At 46.2% G+C, this 15,767-nt stretch overlaps 1 protein-coding gene across 2 annotated transcripts in view; it reads left to right on the forward strand.

The window, feature by feature from the left end:
* TCERG1L (transcription elongation regulator 1 like) overlaps positions 1-15,767 on the forward strand; it is a 621,355-nt gene that overhangs the window by 133,910 nt on the left and 471,678 nt on the right. The window lies entirely within an intron of this gene.

Here is a 15,767-nt window from a genome sequence, read left to right on the forward strand (position 1 = left end):
GACATTTATAATGTATTCTGAAATGGTGAGCCTTTGCGGAATTTAGGTGGCAAAGACCACTAGCCCTCTAATCTATGCATATCTGTAATGGGTGCATGGTGTGCAGTGCACACAGCAGAGGGGTAAATGGGGCCCAGTGCTACCCATCATGCACCCAGAACTGTGACAGGAGGCACCATATTTATGGTGCTTTCTTCATGGGTGGTAATGAGACTCAGACCAGTCATTTCCCCCGACCGCATCCGAAGAGTATGCCAGAAATATTCTACTAGTGATAAAGCTAAATATTTATCTTATTTAAAACCCTTTAAGAGGCCTAAGAACACTGTACGCTATTGACGTATGGAGTACCGTAAGGGTACGCACGTTGCGTAACAATCGCTTAGCCGTAGTCGAGACGCTCAAGCGTCAAGTTCGCTCACGGCCAAGAGATCACAGGCAGGCACGCTATTGGCTGCTGACTAACGTAATGGTTCGCTATAGCGTAGCGGACGCTCGGGACCACGAGGAGATCACCAGCGGCGCAGACGCTCACAATGTTAAACCTTTATATCTAAACCATAAACAATATAATATGCAGTAAAACCTTAGTGTAGAGATAGGGTGTATCTGCAACACAGTGTAACCTTATTAACTTTAAAGCTGTTCGAGCGTCACCGACGCTCTGAGGATACTTAACACTATAAGAAATACACAGATACCGTGCTTAGGGTCTAACGCCTTATATGAATGTTATTACTTGCAAAAAGAATAATACAATACAAGTCACACACTACAATATAACATAGACTAACTAACCAGATAACTACACAGGAAATACAATATAATACAATTACGTTTGCGGGAAAATTAAGAGAGAAAGGGGAGAAGAGAGAGAGAGAGAAATGGCCCACAATAACAAGAAATACAATATGATTGCGGAGAAAAACTTACGCACAAAGGGGAACGATCGCATGCGCCTCTGGACATCCAGCTCCCGATTATCAGCAATGAGAACCGTTGAAGAGTGAGAGCTGGATGTGATCGGCTTGTCTATTTATGCCCCACACACAATACGATTCAATGGTCCCTACAATCTCATTGTTCATTGGACACAGGAATTCCTCCTCGCATTATAACAAAAGGTCATAGGTTGATTCATACAGGTGGGCTGTGACAATTTCCAACTGCTCAGGTGGGTGGGAAACTAGGTTTCCCGCCGCATGGATAAGTAAGTGCAAATAATAGTAAATGGACATAAACTTCTTATGTCCATAACTATTCGCACGAGCGATTAATTCGCTTCAAACCAACACCGGAATATTGCTAATTAAATACTCTTCCGATGGATACTAAACACCACTGTATTACTCCTGTCTGACCCTTCGTATCAAACAAAGAGGGATTTCTCCGTCCATGAACATTCTACATTAACCAAACTTTCAGATTCTATCAAAGGGACCATAATCTACAAAGTACATTATATGGTGAAAATATGTAACGAAAGAGTCGCCCGCTAGACGCATACAATCTCTACCGTAAATGCGCATACCGTGCGCCTGCGGGTGCCCGCAACAGCGAGTATGCGCACGCACGGGAGAGCGCACGCATGCGCAGCAGGGACACATATGAGGTGCAAATATGGCAGTGTGCATCGTGATATTTTTCTGACTTTGACAGTCCACCCTTTGGCAGTCAACAATAACTGCCACTTCCTAAAACATTTCAAAACGAGAAAAATATATGTCAGGGGTTAATACATTTCCATGGTTGGGTAAGGGAGGAGAGAGGAGAAGGTGTGAAGAGGGTATGACCTAGTGAGATAGCAGAAGCATGTGTGTATGAATCCGTGTTTGGGGGTCATGTATCATCGTGCCGTACGTGTTTTAAATCAAGCTTCGAGGTATTGCGAAGTATACATTTGAATTCCTTCTTATCCCGTGGTACGGGTCTGTGGATGGGCTGTCAAACTTTACCGAGCTCTTTTCGGATTTTGGTTGCAACAAAATGGGGAGCACATTTTAGTTGATGATACATGAATGGGGGAATATGTGATTGCTGATATCTGTGCCTGTATTCCCTATCGACTATGTGTGTAATTACCTGAAGGTTGTAGAGATGAAGAAAAGACATAATTACGGTAAATGCAGTGGTATTCTATGTCAGGTTAATGAACATTTGTCGGTTGAAGTCTTGTTCGGTGTCTGTTGAATGCAGTCTTCTTTGTGCTTTTGCCAAAAGGCGTGTGGGCAAAAAGCTTGGTCAATGTCCATAGGCTTACAAAAGTGTTGGGCTAGCGTAATTTTAAAATTTCTAGGGAAACTGGGGGTCTATGGCATTGTTCATCTAAAATCTGTGTATAAGGTTGTCAAAACTTCTTCTTTAATCCATCAGTTGTCTGTATACAGGATCATCAAATTCCTCGTCAAAAGTGGGTCTTTTTACCTTGGAAAAACCAGAAAAACAGGTGAAAGAAACGGACCGTAGAAATCGCATTTTCATCACATCATTGTTTCTACATTTGGGTCATAAATCAAATCCATTGGAATTACAATTTCCTCACTCCTTAGACTCATTACCCTGGTACGACGTTTGCACTTCATTAAAGCCTGACCGCATCTAAATATCAAGCCAATCGATATGACAACACCTAAGATACATAGGAGAAACTTCCCAACATCCATTATGACTCCTTGAGCCCATTCTCCTAAACCAGAGAACCAATTTCGCGGGTTCAACCATGACACCCAACCAGTCAGCTTATTACCTACAGCAGCAAGAGTGAGATTGTGTCTCCTGCGAAATTCCCACTTCAATTGGAGAATATCGTCCATCTTTTGGTCTATGACCTCGACCGGGTCCTCGGTACTATTCGTTATATATGTGCAGCATTTCACGCCGTACTGCGTTGCCAGTGTGACGCAATATCCGCCTGTCACTGCTGTGAGATAATTGAGAACCATTCTATGCTGGACCAGTTCTGTTTTATAAGCTTGAAGTTCTCTTCCAGTATACCTGAACGTGTCATCATACATTTCTGTGATATTGTCTAACAAATTTGCAAGCGCAGATATGTATTTATAATTCAACACTCCTTTGGCGGTGCGAGTGATGTCTAACGCAATTAGAAACTGAATCCCGGTGGATTCATGGATCATGTCAGAGGCCGGATGCTCTGTTCTTTCTATCAGGTGCCGTTTAACTACGTGCTCGTAGTGGGTGTGAGTATAAGGAGCTTGGGCAACATGGTGAATATCTTTCATTTTGGCATGTGATACAGTCATTACTTCAGGCAGTACTTTTCCAATATAACACAATCCTTCAGAGTTTGGGGCAAGCCACTTATACGCCTTCCTCCCGCATATGAAATATGCATCATCGGGGAGAACATATGGGACGGAGTAGGACATAACCATATTACACATCTTCCATGTGAAATCTCCTAATCCTAATGCTCCCATCTATTTAGTACACGTATCAGTTTGTACGATATGTGCGCAGTATCCTGGTGATACCTCTCCAACTCTCGTAATCCTACTTCCTAGGGTATACCTATATCGGAAAGATTTTTCTCTACTGGCTATGTGACGTATAAGCTCTGTATCTGTCGGCATTCTATCTGCTCTATATGAAAAGGTCATGGTTTGGTTACTCCATGACACTTCCCAATTTCCCGGCTTTTGGGGATTGGTAATGTTAAAACATATTAGGGATCTATCCACATGATATTGGTGGAGCTTCAAACTAGGAGGACTGGAGATATTAAACCTCCTGTCCACCGGTCTCCCACCCTTTAGCTCAAGTACCTCCCCTATCGTTAAAGGAAATGGTACTAGTCCTGATTTGCTATGACCTTGAGGTACTTGAGAGCATACCCAACAATCTGTTTGATTTAACACACTACCCACTAAGGAGTGATAGTCACTCAAGGGGTGCCGGTCCATGTGGATATTAAAACTGGATTGGCATTTCTTGATGCACCCATCCTCAACCACATTGTCACAGAGCCTACAGATACAGTTTTCTTCAGCTAACAATCCTTCACAATTCCTTATATGGTCTATGTTATCGGATCGTTTTCTGATACTCGCCTTTGCTTGTTGATTATGTTGTTCTCGGAAAACTACGCCTCCATCTCTGTCATCAGAACCCATTCCAGAACCTCTCTCGACCTCCATGGTACTCTCGCCGGAACAGACTGCTCTGGTCAACATCATGGTCAATAGGAAAATCCGGATCACAGTCTCTTGGGGCAAGTCCATCTTATAGGAGGAAACGAAGAAGAATGAGAAGGGGGAAAAAAAAAATAATTGAGGGAGAGGGGATGGGAAGTGGAGAAAAACAATAAAAGGGAACAGGGAATCGACAACTGCTTTTGATCTTGTGATTTTCAATGCTCAGGTGCCGCCTCAGTCCTCCTGGAACAGACACTCCAGTGATACAACTTCCTCTACCGTCTGTTCCTTATCACGGGACCTCTCTGGATCAGCAACCTTCTTACAATGGGACGAATGAACCCAAGTCTCTCTCTCTGCAACCTTCAATGCTGTAGTGCTAGTCAATAAGACTTGGTATGGTCCTTCCCATCTGTCAATAAGGCAACCTGAGCGTAGAAAATTCCGTATCATTACATAATCCCCAGGTTCAATGTCATGACAATTACTATCTGGTAAATCAGGAATCACCAACTTCAAATTATCATTTTGATTCCTTAGCTGTTTACTCATGTTAATCAAGTATTTTACAGTCACTTCATTGTTACACTTCAAATCATCCTGAGGGTTAATCATAACATGCGGTTGTCGACCAAACAAGATTTCAAAGGGAGACAGATTAAGAGGGGACCTGGGAGTGGTTCTGATGCTGTACAGTACAATGGGTAAAGCTTCTGGCCATGTCAATCCTGTTTCCACCATAACTTTGCTCAGTTTATTTTTAATAGTGCTGTTCACTCTTTCCACCTTCGCACTCGCCTGTGGACGGTATGGAGTGTGCAGCTTGCTATCAATTCCCATCAACTTACACATTCCTTGAAAGACATCACCTGTAAAATGGGTACCCCTATCACTTTCAATTATTCTAGGGATACCATATCTACATACAAATTCCTGCACAATTTTCTTAGCAGTAAACATAGCGGTATTTGTGGCCGCAGGAAATGCTTCGACCCAATTTGAAAAAACATCTATACAAACAAGTACATATTTCAAATTTCGACAAGGGGGTAATTGAATGAAGTCAATCTGTATTACCTGGAAAGGGCCGCCTGCAGGTGGGATATGAGATGGTTCTGTTGGTATTGCCTTTCCGATATTCTTTCTCAAGCATGTAAGGCATGACATTGCTCTCTTACCTGCATGCGATGAGAATCCTGGGGCGCACCAATATGCTCTTACCAACTTGCACATTCCTTCCTTGCCCAGATGAGTCAGCCCGTGAGCTGCCTCAGCTAAACATGGAAGATATGCTCTGGGGGCCACCGGTTTACCATGTCCATCCGTCCAGAGTCCTGAGGACTCCTGGCCATATCCCTTTGCCTTCCAGACTGCCTTTTCCTGTGTGGAACACAAATTTTGCATTTCACACAACTTCTGTGTGTTGATGGTATTAAATACCATCAGTTGTGTGGTGTCTGTCTGTCTGGGGGTACCGGCTGCTAACTTAGCAGCTTCGTCTGCTCGGCTGTTACCAAGTGATACTGGATCTTGACTATATGTGTGTGCTTTACACTTGATAACAGCCACTCTGTCGGGTTCCTGTATCGCTGTTAGAAGCCTTTTGATGTGAGCTGCATGCGCTACCGGTGTACCAGCTGCCGTCATGAAATTTCTGAGGCGCCATAGGGCTCCGAAATCATGGACTACCCCGAATGCGTATCTAGAGTCGGTGTAGATATTGGCTGATTTGCCCTTAGCCAATTCACATGCTCTGGTTAGGGCGACCAGTTCAGCAACCTGGGCTGAGTGAGGTGGGCCTAGCGGTTCTGCTTCTATGGTGCCTTGGTCATCTACGACTGCGTATCCAGTACACAAGTCTCCCGAGTCTGACTGTCTGTGACAACTACCGTCCGTGTAGAAAGTTAGATCTACATCTTCCAATGGGTTGTCACTGATGTCAGGCCTTGCGGTAAAATTTTGGGACAAATATTCCATACAATCATGTGTGTCCTCCTTTGTATTAAATCCTCCTTCCCCACCACTCTCATCCTCCACCCTTTGTGCCTGTCCAGGCACACCTGGGAGATATGTTGCAGGATTTAATGCACTGCATCTCCTTATGGTGATGTTTACGGGGGCCATTAGTGCCAATTCCCATCTTGTAAACCGCGCTGATGAGACGTGCCTGGTTTGGGCAGAATTTAGCAAGGCTGACACTGCATGTGGTGTATGAATTGTGAGGTTGTGACCTAGCACTACATCTTCGCTTTTCGTTACTAGCAATGCTATCGCAGCAACGCTTCGCAAGCATGTGGGGAGGGATCGCGCTACCGTATCTAGCTGAGCGCTGTAGTATGCTACTGGCCTGCTGGCATCACCATGCTTTTGGGTTAAGACGCCTGCCGCGCAACCAGCACTTTCTGTTCCGTACAGCTCAAAGGGTTTCCCATAGTCTGGCATACCTAATGCTGGTGCCTCCGTTAGGCACTGTTTAAGTCTCTCAAATTCCATCTCGGACTCGTCTGTATGCGAAATCCGATCAGGTTTGTTTGAGGAGACCATCTCCTGCAAAGGTAACGCTAGAATGGAAAACCCTGGGATCCAGTTACGGCAATACCCACACATTCCTAAAAATGTTCTGATCTGTTGCTGGGTTTGTGGCAGAGTCATGTCTCTAATTGCTTGAATTCTATCAGCGGTCAGGTGTCTCAGTCCTTGTGTTAGACAGTGTCCCAAATATTTTACTTTAGTTTGGCATAATTGCAACTTGTCTTTGGAAACCTTGTGTCCTGTGTCTGAAAGATGAAACAGGAGCTGTTTCGTATCCTTCAGGGATGCTTCCACTGAATCAGAACATAGTAGTAGATCATCCACGTACTGTATTAATACTGATCCACTCTCTGGTTGGAAAGACTGTAAACAATCATGCAAAGCCTGGGAAAATATACTTGGACTGTCTATGAAACCTTGTGGTAATCGAGTCCATGTGTATTGGACTCCTCTGTATGTGAATGCAAACAAGTATTGGCTGTCAGGGTGCAGAGGTACCGAAAAGAAAGCGGAGCAGAGGTCAATAACAGTGAAAAATTTCGCAGTGGGAGGGATTTGCATAAGGATGACAGCTGGATTTGGCACTACGGGGAACTGACTCTCAACTATTTTGTTAATCCCCCTTAGATCCTGCACTAGCCGGTAACCCCTCCCCCCACTCTTTTTCACAGGGAAGATGGGACTATTGGCAGTGCTGGACGTTCTTACCAGAATGCCCTGTTGTAGCAAGCGCTCTATTACGGGATACACTCCTAACTCCACCTCTGGCTTCAGAGGGTACTGTGGGATTTTTGGAGCTATCCTACCATCTTTTACTTGTACAACTACCGGAGCTACGTTTGCCATTAATCCAGTGTCCTGTCCATCTTTAGTCCAAAGTGACTCTGGTATCTGGGATGTCATTTCTTCTACTTGGGATGGAGTCTTATTTGTCATAATGGTATGTGACATTAATTTTGAGGGGGAGTCTAACATGTCTCGCACTTCCTGAGCGTGATTCTCAGGTATGTCCAAGAATACACCTTCAGGAGTACAATAAATGACGCACCCCATTTTACACAATAAGTCTCTTCCCAGGAGATTAGTCGGTGCCGATGCAGCCAGCAAAAAGGAATGCTTGGTATGTAAAGGCCCTATTGTAATCTCGGCTGGTTTGCTAACAGGGTAGTGCTGGACTACTCCCGTTACTCCTATGGCTGGAATTGTCTTACCAGTGGTTCTCATGCCCACTGTCGAATTTATCACTGATTTGGCCGCCCCCGTATCTACAAGAAAGTTTAATGTTTTACCAGCTACATCTATTGCAATCTCGGGTTCACTTCCAAGATTTGCAATCAATTTTACTGGCTGGAGATTACAGGTATGGCCACACCCCTATTGGGTATGGTGACCTCCCTGAATCCCGCTGGCAGCAACTACTTGTGAGGGAGTTAGCTGGGAACTACCAGAGGCGTGCCAGTCTCTGTTCGGGGGGTATCTTTTTGTTTCCCCTGTATGTGGCTCATAACTCCGTCTCTGCGGACCCTGATCCCAATGTCGTGTGTCGTGTCGTTGTCTAGGGGGTTGGTATGATCTTTGCGAATTCTTCGCTCTACAGTCTCGTGCTATGTGTCCCTGTTTATGACAAAAATAACATGTTACCACATTTGACTTACCCACAGGGTTTGGTGATATAAACACAGGCTGTTTTGTGGTCAGGGCCTGTATACTTACTGACATTAACTTATCACCTTGTGACTCCCTGTGTCTGGTGATATTCCGGTCGTGATCAATAGCAGCCTCTCTCAAAGTAGCCACCGACAGACCTCTCCAACATGGTTGCGTGGTCTGTACCCTGGTCTTTAACGCTTCTTTTAAACCATCCATTAGCACAGATACTGCTACTTCTTGATGATTTGCATTTGTCCTAATGTCCTCTATGCCAGTGTATTTTGCCATTTCTAATAATGCCCGGTGAAAATAATCAGCAGCTGTTTCTGACTCTTTTTGTTTAATGGAAAAAATTCTATTCCATTTGGCTACAGCTGGGAAATACTCCTTTAACTGTAAATTTATTCTTTTTACATTGTCTTTGTTGTACACATCTGTAAGAGGTACATCCTGATCCAGTCCACAGTCAGCTAAAAATTGAGCTGCGTCGACATTGGAGGGTAAACAAGCCCTCAGCAATATCTGCCAATCTTTGTTATTGGGCTCTAAAGTGTTTCCTAGGTCTCTGATGTATTTTTGGCTAGCAACTAAGTCTTTTCTGGGGTCAGGGAATTCAGACACTATGGTCCTTAATTCCATTCGGGAAAACGGGCTGTACATGGCAATGTTCCTAACATAAGTGACTCCTGAAGTGTCCGTTTTCCCATTTGGCACTACTATTACCTTAACAGGGTTAATTCTAACAACATCATTCTGTGTAGATTCTACAGCCTGTGGTGAAATAGTTTCAGCATAATGTATGGTGCCGTACTTACCCGTTGATACGACCTCACCTGTCCCTCCGCTAGGGGGCTTTGTTACTAATCTTATGGGTTGGGCCGTGCCTACTGTCGTTTCTGATATAGTGGCTGCTAGAGAGAGCGCCGATATTGTTGCCGATTCGTCCTCTTGATCACACTCCTGGGGAAAGTTCAAAACAGGGTACAACTTGCACGGGTTAATATTTGCATGGGTTAACTTATTAACATTATCCTTAACATTTATACAGTTGCTAAGTGCCTGTTTGTTACCCCCTGATGCGTCATTCTCCGCAACCAATTTCTCTCCTGATATGTATGGTGGCGGCGGGGCCGTGGCTATCAGTTTCCTGATAGGGCCAGATCCCGCCGCCTGAGCCAATCCTCTCTGTATTTCACCCTCCTGTTGCCATAACTGCAAATAATCATAATGTTTGATTCGTCTCTTTGCTGATTTAATGAGACATATCCTTCTCCTTAAATTTTGCAACACTTCTGGGCTGAAGCTGCCTACTCTTGGGAATTTCTCCCCGTCATGTACAGTCATTTTCTCCCATTCATCACATAAAATTTCTGTGTGTCTTCCGTATTTTTCACACATTACATACCTTGCCGACCCGACTGGTCGGTTTACAGAATCAACCCGAACCAAGGTTGATCGCCCCCTTCCTGAACAACTGGCCCCCATAATTTGCAGGTGTTGCTTGCTCTACCTCTGACCTTTATATCAGGGTCTTCAGCGAACCCTTACAAAAAACCAAAATATTCAAAGATAGGTTGACGGTGAAGTTTACCGAGCACCTCACTCACTCGCCCACGCCGACCAATATGCCCACACACTGATATAGTGCTGGCGTACTCGACCCAGGGCCCCTATTAACCTTCATTTACTGGAACATGTGAGTGTGATCCGAAGAGCATTAACCCTTTCCAGTAAAGGTGGGGTTGTCGGATAATTCCTGAGTGACCAGCGAACTTCCCTTTTTGAAAAAATAAAAAATTACACAAATCACGTTAGAATGTACAAATAGCGTTTATGACCGGGTTCGTACACAAATGGTACTGGTCAGGTTACTAACTAATGCACACAATTACGTGCGGTACAATCGTTCAGTACATAAGCAACTAATCTTATGTACGGAGCGACCAGTGGAATCGACATTCAGCAGCTGCGAATTCCTTCAGCCTGAGCTTTTATGACCTATATGGGTGTTGCACCAACCCTTCTTGGTGTTGTGCCTTGTCTCTATAGCGGACTTCTTTGTACCTAGACCTCCTGGTCTGTTATACGACCTCCTGGTCTGACCTCCTGGTCTGCTATACCTCCTGGTCCGCTACACTCTAATGCTCAAATTTTATGTTTAACCAGAGATGCCTCCCTAGCCACCACGTATGTCACTTACACGTATGTACCTTCACGAGAACTCGATGATTTCTGTGGTTCAATCCCCAAAATTGTAAAAACAAACACTCACTCACCACATATACACTCTTGTTTCTATTTCTATTTCTGCGCAGAAATTTTCTTTAAACCAGATGTGTTGTAAATTTGGAGAAGGATCTGTTAGTCTAAATTTCGGACACTAAAATAAACTTGCGCTATTTATCGCCTGTTGCGCTATTTATCGCCAGTTGCGCTATTTATCGCCTGTTGCGCTATTTATCGCCTTGCCACCTTTTCGCTTGTTAAAAATCAACACTATCGTGTGACTTGAGTTACGTGGGCGTACCCAGACGCTCCATTGCGTAATTTACGCTGCGTGCGTCGGCCTTTGCGTACGCGAGTCTCAGCCCTTTGTTAGAGACACGTGTACACAAAACCAATGTCCACCGTAACACAATGTACACGTTTATCAATGTAGATGATCCTCGATCCTCTACTGAACCCCACACCAATCTCTCCTTGTACCTTTAGGTAGAGCTGCGTGTGTGCTTTACACTTTATCCCTTAATGCATTACTTTTACACTTTAACTATGAAATAGCGACAAATCTCTCTTAGCACGTTTTATCAATTTTTAAAATGGCAAACAGGAGAGTGATATATGAAAATACACGAAAAAGAAATGCAGATATGCGTGTGTGCGTACGCAAGATAGAAAAAAACAGTTTTAAAAGACACTAGCGTGTTGTTCTTACCTCCGGTTCCGGATTCCCTCAGCACCCTTTACTAAGCGAAGCAGACGCTTATCCCGTCAGCACTGCGAAGAATATGATCTCCCGCCCTTTGCTGATGGATAATGTCTGCTGAAATTACCTAGCAGAGATATGTGAAGGACAGGACGAGCCGCCAATTGATAAAGCTAAATATTTATCTTATTTAAAACCCTTTAAGAGGCCTAAGAACACTGTACGCTATTGACGTATGGAGTACCGTAAGGGTACGCACGTTGCGTAACAATCTCTTAGCCATGGTCGAGACGCTCAAGCGTCACGTTCGCTCACGGCCAAGAGATCACAGGCAGGCACGCTATTGGCTGCTGACTAACGTAATGGTTCGCTATAGCGTAGCGGACGCTCGGGACCACGAGGAGATCACCAGCGGCGCAGACGCTCACAATGTTAAACCTTTATATCTAAACCATAAACAATATAATATGCAGTAAAACCTTAGTGTAGAGATAGGGTGTAGATGCAACACAGTGTAACCTTATTAACTTAAAAGCTGTTCGAGCATCACCGACGCTCTGAGGATACTTAACACTATAAGAAATACACAGATACCGTGCTTAGGGTCTAACGCCTTATATGAATGTTATTACTTGCAAAAAGAATAATACAATACAAGTCACACACTACAATATAACATAGACTAACTAACCAGATAACTACACAGGAAATACAATATAATACAATTACGTTTGCGGGAAAATTAAGAGAGAAAGGGGAGAAGAGAGAGAGAGAGAAATGGCCCACAATAACAAGAAATACAATATGATTGCGGAGAAAAACTTACGCACAAAGGGGAACGATCGCATGCGCCTCTGGACATCCAGCTCCCGATTATCAGCAATGAGAACCGTTGAAGAGTGAGAGCTGGATGTGATCGGCTTGTCTATTTATGCCCCACACACAATACGATTCAATGGTCCCTACAATCTCATTGTTCATTGGACACAGGAATTCCTCCTCGCATTATAACAAAAGGTCATAGGTTGATTCATACAGGTGGGCTGTGACAATTTCCAACTGCTCAGGTGGGTGGGAAACTAGGTTTCCCGCCGCATGGATAAGTAAGTGCAAATAATAGTAAATGGACATAAACTTCTTATGTCCATAACTATTCGCACAAGCGATTAATTCGCTTCAAACCAACACCGGAATATTGCTAATTAAATACTCTTCCGATGGATACTAAACACCACTGTATTACTCCTGTCTGACCCTTCGTATCAAACAAAGAGGGATTTCTCCGTCCATGAACATTCTACATTAACCAAACTTTCAGATTCTATCAAAGGGACCATAATCTACAAAGTACATTATATGGTGAAAATATGTAACGAAAGAGTCGCCCGCTAGACGCATACAATCTCTACCGTAAATGCGCATACCGTGCGCCTGCGGGTGCCCGCAACAGCGAGTATGCGCACGCACGGGAGAGCGCACGCATGCGCAGCAGGGACACATATGAGGTGCAAATATGGCAGTGTGCATCGTGATATTTTTCTGACTTTGACACTAGTATCTGTGCAGAAGATGACAAAGACTCTGGCACATTACTCCACAACATATGACATTGTCCCTTATTTATTGCTGATGCAATTTTCAATTTCTGACATATTATATGCTCCATTCACCTGGTGAAAGATTTGTAAAAGTTGGGAAAAACGTCTCTATTGTATATTACTTTGTAATGGGAAAGAGTAAGAGAATCTTCAGTTAGAAGCCTGAAACTGTATTGTGTTAATTAATTGGCCTGCAATCCCACAAGCAATATAAATGATTTCTGTAGACCAGTGGTTCTCAAATGGTATGCCTAGGCAGGGCAGTCATTGGGTGGGGACTGTGGGGACTGGTGTCCCGGGCCCTTACAGAAAGTGGGGCCCACTACTTGCTCCTACCGCCAGTACCCGTAGAGCTACACCAGTCTGTGAATCAGCAGCGGGCTGATGTGCAGAGAGGACTTCTTAAATCAAGCCTTATCTGCGCATCAGCTCTGTAAACCATTCCTGTAGGTTCCCGACACTCCACCTATATGTATGTAACGTCACAATGTATGACATCACATAGGGGTGGAGCAGTGCAGCAGAATCCTTTTTTTTGGAGAGAGGGGCCCTGTCTATTTTGTCAGTCCCGGGACCCACAATTTCTGGTGGCAGTCTTGTGCCTAGGCACCCTGGGGTACCTCAGGACACTTGCATTGGTGGTCTAGGACCAATTCTAATTATTTATGGTCATTGTAATAGGCAAAACCAGCGCTGGTGGCTGTCAATCATAAAATATGTGGACAAACAGATGCAAATTTTGTCCCTCACTTCACAATTGTCTGTAAGGATGATATATAAACACAATTTACTTAATTTAATATTTCTTTCTAAATTTCCGAATAAGTAACTCTTGGCCTAGGAGTGGAGTGAAAAAAATTCTGGTACTATAGGGCGCCGTGATTCAAAAAAAGTTTGGGAACTACTAGTATAGACAGTGGAATCAAATAACCGGTGCCCTGTACTCAATATACTCTGCCCTACTATACAAGCCATATGATCAGATGTTTAGCGATTAATAACTAAAAGTAGTAAATACCTTTTGTATATTGTGAGGAAGAAGGATATTTTAATAAGGCTAACAGGGAGATGTACTAAGCAGTAATAAAAGTGGAGAAGTGAGCCAGTAGAGACGTTGCCCATGGCAACCAAGCAACTACACTGTATACTTATATAGTGTGCAAATTATAAATGTTACGTCAATGCTCATTGGTTGCCATGGGCAACTTCTCCACTGGCTCACTTCTCCACTTTTATCACTGCTTAGTACATCTCCCCCTATATACTGTATAAGGCTCATTTAGAGTTTTCATAAGATACAATTCCATACTAAGCAGATGCACCAAAATGTTTAAACATTTGTTTATCTCCTATATATTTTCCCAAGTCTGTGACTCTGTGCCCGTAACGCTGGGCGGAGTCACAGGCACAGATCTGGCCAGGAACAGTCCCCTCCCTCTCTCCGCCCAGTCCCCTCCCTATCTCCGCCCAGTCCCCTGTCTCCCTTCTCCCCGTACACTCTCTCTGGTGACACCGCAGCCGCTGATTGTGAGCGGAACTCACACTACCCGCCTCACAGACTAGCGGCTGCTGCAGAGTTCAGGGGGACATGCTGACCACTGGTAGCTGCACTCGCTCCCTCTCCCACCCGCGGCATCCACCTGTCACTTACCCGCGGTCGCGGGTGAAAAGGGGGCGTGGCTTCGCGGAAGGGGGCGTGGCTTCGCGTCCCGACCCCCGGTTTCGGCACAACTCACCCCCCCTCCCACCCGCGGCAACCACCCGCATCTGCCCCCCACCCGCGGCATCCACCTGTCACTTACCCGCGGTCGTGGGTGAAAAGGGGGCGTGGCTTCGCGCAAGGGGGCGTGGCTTCGCCTCCCGACCCCCGTTTTCGGCACATTGTGGGTCGGGGCATACGGCCTTCACCCGGACACTGCTGAATCTGCAGTGCTGGCTTCTGCACTGTGACAGGAGCCGGCACTTTGGTGTCACCCCTCAGAGGGTAACACCCGGGTGCGGACCGCACCCACGTTGTGGCGCCACTGCTCCCGCCCCCACCCGTAGCACAAACACCCGCCGCATCCACCCACCACCCGCGGCACTCCCATCCCCTCCCCCACCCAGAGCACAAACACCCGCGCCAACCACCCGCGGAACTCCCGCCCCCTCCCCCACCCGTAGCACCAACACCCGAGGCAACCAACTGCATTCGCCCCCCACCCGCGGCACTCCCACCCGCAGCACCAACACCCGCGCCACCTACACGCGACACCCACCGCATCCACCCACCACCCGTGGCACTCCACCCCCTCCCCCACCCGCAGCACCAACACCCGCAGCACTCTGCCCCCTCCCCCACCCACAGCACCAACACCCGCTGGCCCCCTTTGCGGCACCCAACGCATCCCCCACATCCGCTCCCACCCGCGGCACTCACGCCCCCACCCGTAACTCCCACACCTGCAGCACCCCCCGCCCCTCCCCCACCCGCTGCAACCCTGCCCCTCCCCCATACCCACCTCTCCCCCCTGCTGCACCCTTCACCCAACCCGCACCACCACCGCAACTGCCCCATCCTGCACCCACCCCTCCTGCACCCACCCCTCCCCCACCCGCACCACTGCCCCAACCCTCGGAACCCCAGCAGCTGCCTCCCACCACCCAACTGCACCACCACTGCTCCAGCCCCTGCCCCCCCTCCGCACCTGTCCCTCCACCCCCAGCACCCCCTCTCCCCCATCCACGGCACTCCCACACCAGCTTCTCCCACAGCCCTCCCACACCCACATCACCCCTGCTCTCAACCCCCCACCCATGGCACCCCCACCCCTCTCCTACGCACAGCACCCCTGCTCCCGCACCCCCACCCCTCCCCTACCTGTAGCACCTGCCCCTGCAACCGTGGCACCCTCAAACCCACCCCCC

This window comes from Pseudophryne corroboree, chromosome 3 (genome assembly GCF_028390025.1).
Source record: "Pseudophryne corroboree isolate aPseCor3 chromosome 3, aPseCor3.hap2, whole genome shotgun sequence".
Taxonomy (NCBI): Eukaryota; Metazoa; Chordata; class Amphibia; order Anura; family Myobatrachidae; genus Pseudophryne; species Pseudophryne corroboree.